The sequence below is a fragment of the Bos taurus genome, chromosome 10 (assembly GCF_002263795.3).
Source record: "Bos taurus isolate L1 Dominette 01449 registration number 42190680 breed Hereford chromosome 10, ARS-UCD2.0, whole genome shotgun sequence".
Taxonomy (NCBI): domain Eukaryota; kingdom Metazoa; phylum Chordata; class Mammalia; order Artiodactyla; family Bovidae; genus Bos; species Bos taurus.
Window position 1 is genome coordinate 49,314,083 of NC_037337.1, and position 12,546 is coordinate 49,326,628.

Consider the following 12,546-nt stretch of genomic DNA (forward strand, 5'->3'; position numbering starts at 1 on the left):
GCAATCATTTAGCTCTCATGATCCTCTTCCTAGTGGGACCCCTGAGGCTCAGAGTAGGGAACTGGCTTTGCCAAGGTCAAGCCATGGCCACCTAGAGCTGGAATAGGACATAAGGTACTGTGGCTCCAAATCCAGTGTTCAGAGACTTCTCGATTAAGTGCAGAGAGCCAGGCTTTGCAGCCAGGTGCACCTGGACCAAATCCAGCCTCAAAACCTGGGAGATTTTGTCTTTTCCCAGCACCATACTGAGCCCTCTGCACCCCTCCCCTGAAACAAGAGACCACGAGATGCTGAGGACATCTGGACAGGAGGACAAGACACCTGGAACCAGTGAGTCACAGGAAAGAGGACTCCCTCTTCCCTCTCCCCCCATGAACAAACCCTCCTAGGCTAGAATGGACCACCCCAGAATGGGGTGGCCTAAAGAAACCAAGGTGGACCCCAGCTTAAGGTAGCATTTGGCATCATGAATGCTCAGCAAAGTAGGGCTCAACCTGCAAGCAGTTCTCATTGCTGCTGCAGACCCAGGCCTTCCTCTGCCCATGGGGAGCTGTCTCAGGGCAGCTCCACAGGCTGAGTCCCCTGCCCATCATCACAGCTCCCATCTCTTGGGTGATCCTTCTGTGAGGAGGACTCTCTGGCCTGACCCTGCTCCCACGTACTAAGCACAGTAGAATGTGACTCTCAGTTCTCCTTCCAGTCTAGGCATCCTCCTCCTCCATTAACTTTTTCAAATGTATTCATTGAATTCGGCACACAAAAAATGTGACAGCACCTCTTAGTTGCCAGCCTCCATGTTGGAGACGATGGTGATACAGAGACTTGCATAGCCACCCCTGTATAGCAGTTTTTTCTCCAGCACTTCTAAAGCCTCTTCATGAGCCAGGATGGACCTGCTTTGTCTCACAGCTTGCAGCAAGGTGGCGGGAGGCAGGGATCATTTTCCTTGTATGCTGTAGAGCACTTGACTCTTGTAGGTGGCAATCTCTTGGAATACCATGCATGGTGCTTCCCAGAGTTGTGAAATCATTGTACTGACTCAGGGTCCTCTATGCCGCATGTGCTGTGTGGATGTGTGATGATGGTGCGGGGATTGAGGGTGTGGTCCCCAGAGGCAAGCTGATCTGGACTTTCGACCCTCTGTAAACTGTGTGGCTTTGAATCAGTTACTTAATCTGAGTGTCAGGAAGATAATATTTTATATTTTAGTGTGATCTGATAAATTCAACGAAAAATACAAATAAAGAGATTATTATTCAGTGAGACACATAAAGGGTAGAGTTTACCTTGGTGGCTCAGTGGTAAAGAATCTGCCTGCCAATGCAGGAGATGCAGGTTCAATCCCTGGGTCAGGAAGCTCCCTTGGAGAAGAAAATGGCAACCCACTCCAGAATTCTTGACTGGAAAATCGCATGGACAGAGGAGTCTGGTGGGCTATAGTTCATGGGGTCACAAAGAGTCGAATACGACTTAGCAACTGAGCACATACGCACACACATAAAGGGTCAATGCCTAATAGCAATTATTACTGTCATTAATCATTAATGTAATTACCACTTGGTCTTATTGTCATTATGTTCATTAAAGGTAGGCTATACTATTCTGACAGTGCCCAATGCATAAGCACTTAACAAATATGTGTTGAACTGATGTTTTTCAAGGATGGTCAGGTGGAAATCCAAATGCTCTCTTGTGTGAAAAAGAAAATTACTCAGGGGAACTGAATCAGAAACAGAAGACACTAAGCTTTTTAATGTGGTTTTGGTTAAACTGTGCTCCCTGGGAACTGAAAGCAGAAAGAGAAATCTTGACCTGGTCATACTTGGGGCACCTACAAATATGAGACAGTTGTATCTGGTTGGGTGGGTTGGTTTTGACTGTCGGCATGCTTCTTCACTAAAGGAATCTTCCAGAAGGAAAGGTTTCAGTCTGTGGTATTTAGGCTGGATTTCACCCTGCTCAGAGACAGGGCAGCAGCCCTGGACCACAGGAGTCTGACTCCACAGTCAACATGGGGCACCTGTCAGCCCTCCTGCTTGGAGAGCATGCCATGGTTAGTGGGGTAGATGCCAGGATAGTCCTCGTCCCTGTGCCAGACATCAGCATGTTTAGGAACAGCTGGTTAGCTTTTTTCCATTTTGTTGCAGATATTTGGTGTGCTGCAGACACAGCCAAGGTAAAAATCCCACACCCAGGGACTGCCTTGGTCAATCTGTGTTCAGGGGTAAAATCAGGATGAGAATCTAGGCCGCTTACTGGCCAGGCCAGGCTCAAATCAGGAGGCAGGCATCAGGCCTAAGCTTGTGGGGCAGACAATGCACCTGTTTTCTAGGGCTGTTGGTAGATGAAACTTACTATGAGTGTAGTTTCAGAGCAGCTGCATGCTAAGGAAAAGGATGGCATTAGGGCAGTCAGGGAGGTAGAGGGCCCAGGTTATCCACAGCCTATGAAGGCTCAAGAGGACCTCAAAGATCAATATAGGCAAGAATGGAATCTCTCTTCAAAGAAGAGCTGGGACACCAAACCTTGGAAAATTCTGGAGAACCAGCAGTGCTCCATCCCACAACATATGGCTGAGTTTCTTTGTTTATATGGTCCCTTCCAAACCATTCGTGGGCACTTCCTCTGCCAACCTGCATGCCAGGGAACAGGGATGCAAAGATGAAGAAGATAACCCATCCATGAGTGAGATAGCCCATCCTTCAAGACACACCTTCACAATAGCAAGTGCCCGCATGCAAAGTGAACAGGTAGCTGCCTCCAGAGACTTCGAGATATCCAGGATTTGGGCACAATGAGAAGAAATAATCAGATGCTTACTTGATAGGTGGGGCCCTTTGTGATTTCAAAGAAAATGGAGATAATGAAGACTTTGCCCCCACTTAACTCTTTAGAGGAGTAGATAGTGTGCTGTCTCCAACTTTGTGGTTCACATGGAAACCAAAGGCAAGGCTCCAGACTGACATGAGACTTGACTTGGAGCAGATGCATCTCTCCACTCCAGACTGCTTCCCATGGGAGGAGGTGGCTCATTCCTTTTTGTTTTTCACATGTTGAACTTGTAGTACCTGCTATCAAGCCTGTATTGACGTGAACAGGGAGTGGTGAGGTTGGCTGTGTGTAGTGCCCATTGATTGATATGCGTGCGTCCTCCTCACTGCATAATTATCAGAGCCCCACCTTTGGATGAGCTTGCGTTAGCTAAGCTCCATCCTGTATCTAAAATTTCTTCAATCAAATAGCCTTTACTTTTTTTCCTTCTAATCACTTTCTTTTCCTATTATAATGCAATGATCAAAAATAGAAAATATGGAATAGAAAACAAGAAAGAAATGGGTTTTGTGACATGGAAGATGGGAAGATAAGATTTCTGGGCTCTAGCCCAGGATCTACCTCTAACTGACCAGTCCTTTCACTGTCCTGGTCCCCATTCAGGGAGGCTGGGGAGAGGGGAAAAGACAAAGTTAAGCTGGATCATCGAAAAAGCAAGAAAGTTCCAGATAAACGTCTATTTCTGCTTTATTGACTATGCCAAAGCCTTTGACTGTGTGGAGCACAATAAACTGGAAAATTCTGAAAGAGATGGGAATACCAGACCACCTGACCTGCCTCTTAAGAAACCTGTATACAGGTCAGGAAGCAACAGTTAGAACTGGACATGGAACAGCAGACTGGTTCCAAATAGGAAAAGGAGTACGTCAAGGCTGTATATTGTCACCCTGCTTATTTAACTTATATGCAGAGTACATCATGAGAAATGCTGGGCTGGAAGAAACACAAACTGGAATCAAGATTGCCAGGAGAGATATCAATAACCTCAGATATGCAGATGACACCACCCTTATGGCAGAAAGTGAAGAAGAACTAAAGGGCTTCTTGATGAAAGTGAAAGAGGAGAGTGAAAAAGTTGGCTTAAAGCTCAACATTCAGAAAACTAAGATCATGGCATCTGGTCCCATCACTTCATGGCAAATAGATGGGAAAACAGTGGAAACAGTGGCTGACTTTATTTTTCTGGGCTCCAAAATCACGGCAGATGGTTGATTGCAGCCATGAAATTAAAAGATGCTTACTCCTTGAAAGGAAAGTTATAACCAACCTAGATAGAATATTAAAAAGCAGAGACATTACTTTGTCAACAAAGGTCTGTCTAGTCAAGACCATGGTTTTTCCAGTGGTCATGTATGGATGTGAGAGTTGGACTATAAAGAAAGCTGAGCACCAAAGAATTGATGCTTTTGAACTGTGGTGTTGGACAAGACTCTTGAGAGTCCCTTGGACTGCAAGGAGATCCAACCAGTCCATCCTAAAGTAGATCAGTCCTGGGTGTTCATTGGACAGACTGATGTTGAAGCTGAAACTCCAATACTTTGGCCACCTGATGCGAAGAGCTGACTCATTTGAAAAGACCCTGATGCTGATAAAGATTGAGGGCAGGAGAAGAAGGGGATAACAGAGGATGAGATGGTTGGATGGCATCACCGACTCAATGGACATGGGTTTGGGTGGACTCCAGGAGTTGGTGATGGACAGGGAGGCCTGGTGTGCTGTGGTTCATGGGGTCGCAAAGAGTCGGACACGACTAAACTGAACTGAATTACTATATGTAGAATAGATAAACAATAAGGCCCTATAATGGAAAATAATCTGAAAAAAAGAATATATTTCATGGAAGGATGGGTACAATAAAGGAGCAAAACAGTATGGACCTAACATAAGCAGAAGATATTTAGAAGAGGTGGCAAGAATACACAGAATAACTATACAAAAAAAGATCTTAATGACTCAGATAATGATCTGACTCAGATAACACGATGGTGTGATCACTTACCTTGAGCCAGACATCCTGGAGTGTGAAGACAAGACGGCCTTAGGAAGCATCACTATGAACAGAACAAAGATAGTGGAAGTGATGGAGTTCCAGCTGAGCTATTTACAAACCTAAAGGATGATGCTCTTAAAGTGCTGCACTCAATATGCCAGCAAATTTGGAAAACTCAGCAGTGGCCACAGGACTGGAAAAGGTCAATTTTCATTCCAATCACAAAGAAAGACAATGCCAAAGAATGTTCAAACTACCACACTATTGCACTCATTTCACATGATAACAAGGTAATGCTTAAAATTCTCCAAGCTAGGCTTCAACAGTACACAAACCGAGAACTTCCAGATGTTCAAGTTTCATTTAGAAAAGGCAGAGGAACCAGAGATCAAATTACCAACATCCATTGGATCACAGAAAAAGCAAGAGAATTTCAGGAAAACATCTGCTTCATTGACTACACTAAAACCTTTGAGTATGTGGATCACAGCAAACTAGAAAATTCTTAAAGAGATGGGAATTCCAGACCATCTCACCTGCCTCCTGAGAAACCTGTATGTAGGTCAAGAGACAACAGTTAGAACTGGACATGGAACAATGGACTGATTCCAAATTGGGAAATGAGTACATCAAGGCTGCATACTGTCACCCTACTTATTTAACTTATATACAGAGTACATCATACAAAATGCTGGGCTAGATGAAGCACAAGCTGGAATCATGACTGCTGGGAGAAATATCAATAACCTCAGATATGCAGATGACACCACCCCCATGGCAAAAAGCAAAGAGGAACTAAAGAGCCTCTTGATGAAGGTGAAAGAGAAGAGTGAAAAAGCTGGTTTAAAACTCAGCATTCAAGAAATTGAGATCATGGCATCCAGTCCCATCACTTTGTGGCAAATAGATAGGGAAATAATGGAACAGTGAGAGACTTTATTTTCTTTGGCTCCAAAATCACTGCAGAAGGTGACTGAAGCCATGAAATTAAAAGACACTTGCTCCTTGGAATAGAACCTATGACCAACCTACACAGCATATTAAAAAGCGGAGACATTACTTTACCAACAAAGGTCCATCTTGTCAAAGCTATGGTTTTTCCAATAGTCATGTATGGATGTGAGAGTTGGACCATAAAGAAGGCTGAGCCTTGAAGAATTGATGGTTTTAAACTGTGATGTTGGAGAAGACTCTTGAGAGTCCCTTGGACTGCAAGGAGATCAAACCAGTCAGTCCTAAAGGAAATCAACCTTGAGTATTCATTGGAAAGACTGATGCTGAAGCTGAAGCTCCAGTACTTTGGCCACCTAATGCAAAGAGCTGACTCATTAGAAAAGACCCTGAGGCTGGGAAAGATTGAAGGCCAGGAGAAGGGGACGACAGAGGATGAGATGGTTGGATGGCATCACCGACTCAGAGGGCATGAGTTTGGGCAAGCTCCAGCAAAGAGTGAAGCACAAGGAAGCCTGAGTGCTGCTGTTCATGGGGTTGCACATGACTGAGTGACTGAACAAAAACATATATGTATAACTGAATCACTTTGGTGTATACCTGAAACTAACACAACATTGTAAATTAACTATATACTTCAACTTATAAAATGGTTAAAAAAGAAATAGAGTACAAAAGAAAGAAGAAAAGAAATATACCCATTGATTGACATAACTGAAACAGAGCATTGTAGTAATTAAACAGACAGTCCAAGTTTAAAATGCAAATACACCACTGAGGAATTAGTGAAAGAAGGTAGGAGTCAGAAGACCTAGGATCGGGTTCCACCCCATCACCACCACCTGTCTGACCCTCAGACTCCTCATCTGTAAAATAGGGATGATAACCAATTAAAATCACAGGTTTTCATAATTAGACGTGTGTGAAAATATTTTGCTGTGTGAAGTGTGTTGGACACAGGTTTCTTTTATGGGTAACTTATCATGCGGGGAAGACTTCACTTTCAAGTATGTTTCAGGCCCCTGGAAGACCAATCAGAGAGCTGATGATCTTCCTGCAGGTTATGTTTTTGAAACCTTATCTGGTCCACGTGGTTGTTGCTTACCCTCTCCACTTTACAAACAATAGATGCATTATATGATTGACTGATAGAACACCAGCAACCCTTAGAGATATTGTACCACAGCCCAGGGCTATACTTTCAATTTTTATTAAAATTCTTATTAACTCATAGCCCAAGAGCTTTTAAGCCGAGGGCTGATCCCCTTTAGGGCCCCTTGATTTGATCAGAGCAATTTGTGTGCAGTGTTCTGGTCCTGCTTTGTGGAAAGATAGTGCAGGCAGCAGTCATGTGATGTTATTCTGAAGATACTGGAGTCTTCTCTCCATCCAAAACCACCTTCCCTTACAGGGCTGCTCCCACCCTATCCATAGAGACATACTTGAGCTCCATGGTTACAAGTCTACCCCCTGAGTTTAAGACCTCCTATCTCTTTGAAATTCTGAATATTTCTAGGAAAAAGAACTATCAGTCATTTGTAGCGTAGTGATGCTGAGTTTGTTGGCTTCTATTTTGAATGCCAAGAGGGCTCTGTGGAGGGCGGAATCATGCAAAAATGAGGGTCCCCAGGGAAAATATGCCTTGACAAAGTCCAAGAGGAAAAGGGGATCAAGAAGGAGAACTTGTACCATTGGATCAGCTCATAGCCTCACTGAGAGAGAGTTATGGCTAGGATGCACTTGTCCATCTTTGGGGCCAACAGATGGCTTTCTGTCAACAGATGAGCTGAAGCTCTGTACGTGTTTGTGATGGGGTCAGGTTCATCTTCTGAGCTGTTGGAAGAAGCAGCATCTCTCTTCTGCCTCAGGCTTTGTGGTGATTTTTATCCTTCGGTTGCTGTTTGCTGAAGAGGCCTCCCTGAATTACTCACATTTATCTTTCCATTAATAGGTAGTCTTAAATTTAATGTCATTACCTTGGTAATCTGCAAAGCTATACAGCACCTGAAAATAGCAGCTCCTTCTTGCAGCCTGCTGAGTAGAAGTCATTTCTTTCCTGACATAAAATGTGTCCGGGCCCCATTTGGTTTTTCCTTGTGTCATGTTGAGGTGAGGGACACACAGAACTGGGGCTGAGGAGGGAGGTGTCATTGTTCATAGAAACTAACCTCTTATCACTGGATTGTGCGCTCTGACTGTATTGCCATAAACTAATTAGTGATGTGGCTTTTTAAAACCTCTCACAATGGCAGACTTGATCTGAGGTCTCAGTTTGATATAGGCCCAATGTTTCATGACTTCTTTGCATTTGAAGGAGTAGATGACCAGGAAAAGCCTGATTTTGTAATATTTAAGGAACTGTTACATTTACCTTTTTTCCCCTCCGTTAGTGATTTTGTGCAGATTCATGGAGTTGTCATTTACTCTGTCCCTGGCACTATGATCAGTGTGTTAGGGATATCTGGTGAATATTAGAGAGACCAGTTCTCAAGAACCGTTACCATGTTTATGGTGCCTGATGGTCGATGAACGATTCTCACAGTATTTAATCTCAAAACAACACAGTGTAATAGGAAGAGGAAGTATTATAATCACTGTCACCTTACAAATAAGGAAACTATCACTCAAGATCTCCCACGTAGCAGTGTTGGAACTCAAATTTGAACCTAGATCTTCTAAACCCTAAGCCATGTTCTCAACCATATTGCCTCTCAGGATATTAGAATCTTCCCAAGAGATAGAACCGAAACATATAAGTAAGATAAATGACTATTCAAAGAAGCCTGTGGTTAATTATCAAAGACATGGTAATGACAGGTGTTGCCAGAATCCAGAAAAAGGACACAGTCAACATGGTAGCCCAAAATGGTGGAAGAGATGGATGGGGCTTGGTGGGTTAGATGAGCTGGAGAGAAAGTAGTAGAGACCTTTAATAAGATAGAAGCAGATTGTCTTTCACATAAAAATCTGAGCTGGTATGGCAGTTGTGCTCCATGAAATTGGCACAGACCCAGCTCCTTCTGGCATTCCGAGGGTTTCCCTTCTTCTCCATGTCCAAGATGGCTCACCACATGGTCCATGCTCGAGGAAATAGGCTGAAAGAAGTGGTCGTGGGGAGATAATGGTCAAATATTCCACTTCTTCCAGGAACTAGATTTTTCAGGATTTTCAGTGCTAAAACCAGGAAGTCCTGGAAAATGAGAGGAGTTGTCCTGCTAGTTTGAGGGCCTACCTGAAAGTCACAAGCTTCGTCCTTGGTTACATACCATTGGCTAGAGCTTAGTCACATAGTTACACCTAGCTGCAAGTGAGTCTGGGAAATAAAAATCTTTATTTTGGGTGACCCTGTGCCCAGCTAAAGTCTTCATACCTACAAAGGAAGGGGATAGTTGATATTTGAGCCATAACTAGCTATATGTGCTATTAACACAGAAAAATTTTTATTGGCAGAAGAGAATAGTGTTAATAAAGATCAACAACCATTTGTGTGACTTCTGGTGCTGTATCCATAATGGTAGTTCGGCAAATACTGTCCCAGGAGTCAGGCTGTGGGCTTTATGTACATCCTACCATATTAGCTGGAACTTTTTTTCTTTTCCCAATCCAGGAGGCATAGCTGTGAGTGATGTTTTATAGGGATAACTTTGGACTCTATTCATTTATTAAAAAAAAATGTATTAATAGGTCACAAATGTTTCTTGTAATACCCTTACATTGATTGCAACACACAAATGTGGCCGGACATGGAAATTCAAATGCACTCTGGCATGTCCTCAGGATGGTTTTGAGTTCAGGAGTCACGAAATGACGTGATGAGAAAGTACTGGAGAAGGATTCATCTGAAGGGGTGGTGTGTCTTTTCCTTAATTTCTAAAGAACTAAATGAGGTGAGGACAAGCATATGGATCTAGAGTTTTGTATTTAAATGTTATCAGAGGTATGTAGCTGCATGTTTCTAGAAGACTCCATGGTAGGAAATTGAGTACTTGCCTCAACCCTGCCCTCTGGAGAGGACTATCCCTTTAACTAGCTAGTTAGCACCCTAGCACAGCTTTCAGAAAATGGTCTGCTGTGTGCCCAACACTATTTGGAGATGGATATCAGTCCTAAAGCTGATGTGTCGGGGTTAGGGTGGGGACCATGGAACACAGGTGTGGCCAATGAATGGGGAGATCATTTACTTCCACTCTGCCAGACATGTCATCTAGCTTTGTCCTGGCTATATTGGGGTTGGTTTTTCACACAAAACCCTCCTAATCAGAATTTCAAATTTGCTTTACAAAAACTGTCAAACTACAAGCCAAAGAAGATTGGATTGGGTGGGATGGGACCTAAGGAGTGAAAACACCTATGGCCACATTAGGAAGCCAGTCATTCAATGAAAGAGAACCCAGGACAGAACTTATTCAGGACTTCCCTAAATAAAGGAAGTCAAGGCCCTGCTTTACCTCTTCCATCCTCATAGCCTCACCTGTACTCCTAGTCTCACACTGATGATACAAGCCTATGATGGACTGTGTGTCAACTTAAAATTATGTTTTTCTCTTCTTGATATCTTAAGATAACTTTTTAAAGCAAAATCACTTTGTGGTATTGGACAAAAATATTTCTGTTCCTAAAATGAGGTGTGGTCCCTCCTGCCCAAGTAAATCTTGAGTGCTTAAGTGTTTTGTGAACCAACTAGACTATTGCCATGTGTTTCTCATCATGCTCTATGCCTATTTTCTTGTGTACCCTGGAGCCTCCAACTTGAAGAGAATAAACATTCCAAAGGCATTAGCGTGCTGGTATGAATTAGTAACTTTGAGGAGGGGAAAAGCTGAAGATGAGATCCAGCCATACTTGCAACAACTTTACTTGCCTGAAAGTATTTGTCATTTTGTAAAGATTTTCAGTCCACATCAGCCGCTGAGATGGTTACAGAAGCCTGGGAAAAATTTTGATTGTGCAGTGATTCAGGGAGTTATTAAGGACAATAAATCTGCATTAGTTAAGAATTGAAGAGCTGTAATGTAATATTATGTAGCCATTAAGTGTAACATTTTCAAAGAATATTTAATGGTGTGGTAAAATGCTCATGATAGAACATTCAATGGAAAAATCAAGATCTAAAACTGCATCTGCAGCATGATTCCAATTTCATTGATTTGTACATATAGAAAAAAAAAAGACTAGAAGGATATTCTTCACAGTGTTACCATATTGGTGAGATTATGAACAACTGGTTTTGTCCTTGAAACAATTGATCTTTTCCACGTTGTCTAAGTAAGCAGCTATTCTTTCTGTTTTAGCGCAATACATACCACATTTGTAACTATAAAAAGCTGTTTATTTTTTTAAAGAATAAAGGCAAAAATGCCATCGAATAAATATGTGAAGAGATTGGTGAAAGTAGATAATTTTCTGCAAAAATCCTGGGTGAATATTTGACTCTGCCTTTGAATGAGTTCTAACACAAAACTCATGTGCTCAGTGGAATACTTTAAATTTTTTCATTCATTCTCTTATTCATTCATCTGTTTGTAAACTGTTTATTATGCTCCCACTATATGCCAGGCACAGTGCTAAACTAGTCAGGTCTTGGTCCCATCCTTGAGAAGCAACCACATGGTCAAGACACGTTAACTACTATTAATAGAGAGAGCATGTTCCTTGTCTTACAGTGTTGTGAATAAGGTATGAGTTTGCTGAATGAATTAATTGGGAAGCCAATTGGGAATTAATTGATGGTTCAATTAATAAACAGAGCAAGAGTTTGTCTCTGGCACTGACCTTTCCTTCAGGAATTTTCTGAAGCTTTGTGAACTTTCTCCCATCTCCTTGTAGGAATCTCAAGTGTCTGGCCCTACCCTTTCTGTTAATTGCTTCATAAAATGACAAAGTCTCATGGAAGAACTGACCAGTTCTTTCCATGTGCTGTCCTGGCGAGCTTGTACTGATTAAAGAATGGATGACTCTGGAAGGAGTCAGAGCTGGAGGCCTCCAGATGCAGTTTCTCCCCAGTTATTGCAGGGTTCCTCTCGGGTGAGAACTCAAGCCAGAGACAGGAGCGGACCATGATTTTTTGGCAGAATTGGGCCCAGCAGGGGATAGAAGTTAGTATCCTTCCAATGTGATGGCGGAAGCTCTTGAAAATGCCCTTCTGTTACCCCCACTGTCTCCTGATCACTGATGCAACAACCAAGGCCAGCATCTTCCACTCCAGTGAGGGATAGAGTTTAACAGGTCAGTGCCCCAGGGAGCAGCGACCCACTGAATTCCGTCAGCCCTAAGGTTTAAAGAAATGCCAAGGGAGACTAACACTTCCTGCTGTGAAACTCCGTGGGGCATATCCTGTCTCCAGCTTGGCAATAATCCAAGTAAGCAAAGGTGAGGCCTGAACCAGGTTGGGCCAGAAGAAAGACATCCCCTCCCTGCTCCATTCTCACTAAATGCTCTGCCTGACTGGCTCTCTTGTTCACTGGGACACCGCACCCCCACCCCCACCACCCCAGGGAGACACCACCAGCATCCCTCCCTCTTCACCACCCACCCCCCGCCCCCCACAGCCAGGCCAGGGCTTTCAATTCTACAGAAAGTCTTAGGGGGAGGGGATTCCTAATACTAACTCCTGGAAAATCCTTAAATGATCTAAGTAAATGAGTAACTCTTTGGATATCACAAGATGAAAGTAAATGAGTTGCCCAGGGACCATAATGAATGCAGATGAATTCTGTACCTTTGCACAGGTTTGAGAGAGACGAGAGGAGCTTCCCGTGGCAAGACGTTGTCTG

General features: G+C 43.1%; 1 protein-coding gene across 4 annotated transcripts in view; it reads left to right on the forward strand.

The window, feature by feature from the left end:
- The window catches only part of RORA (RAR related orphan receptor A), an 809,950-nt gene that overhangs the window by 421,659 nt on the left and 375,745 nt on the right, over positions 1-12,546 (forward strand). The gene's annotated exons all lie outside the window — the stretch shown is intronic.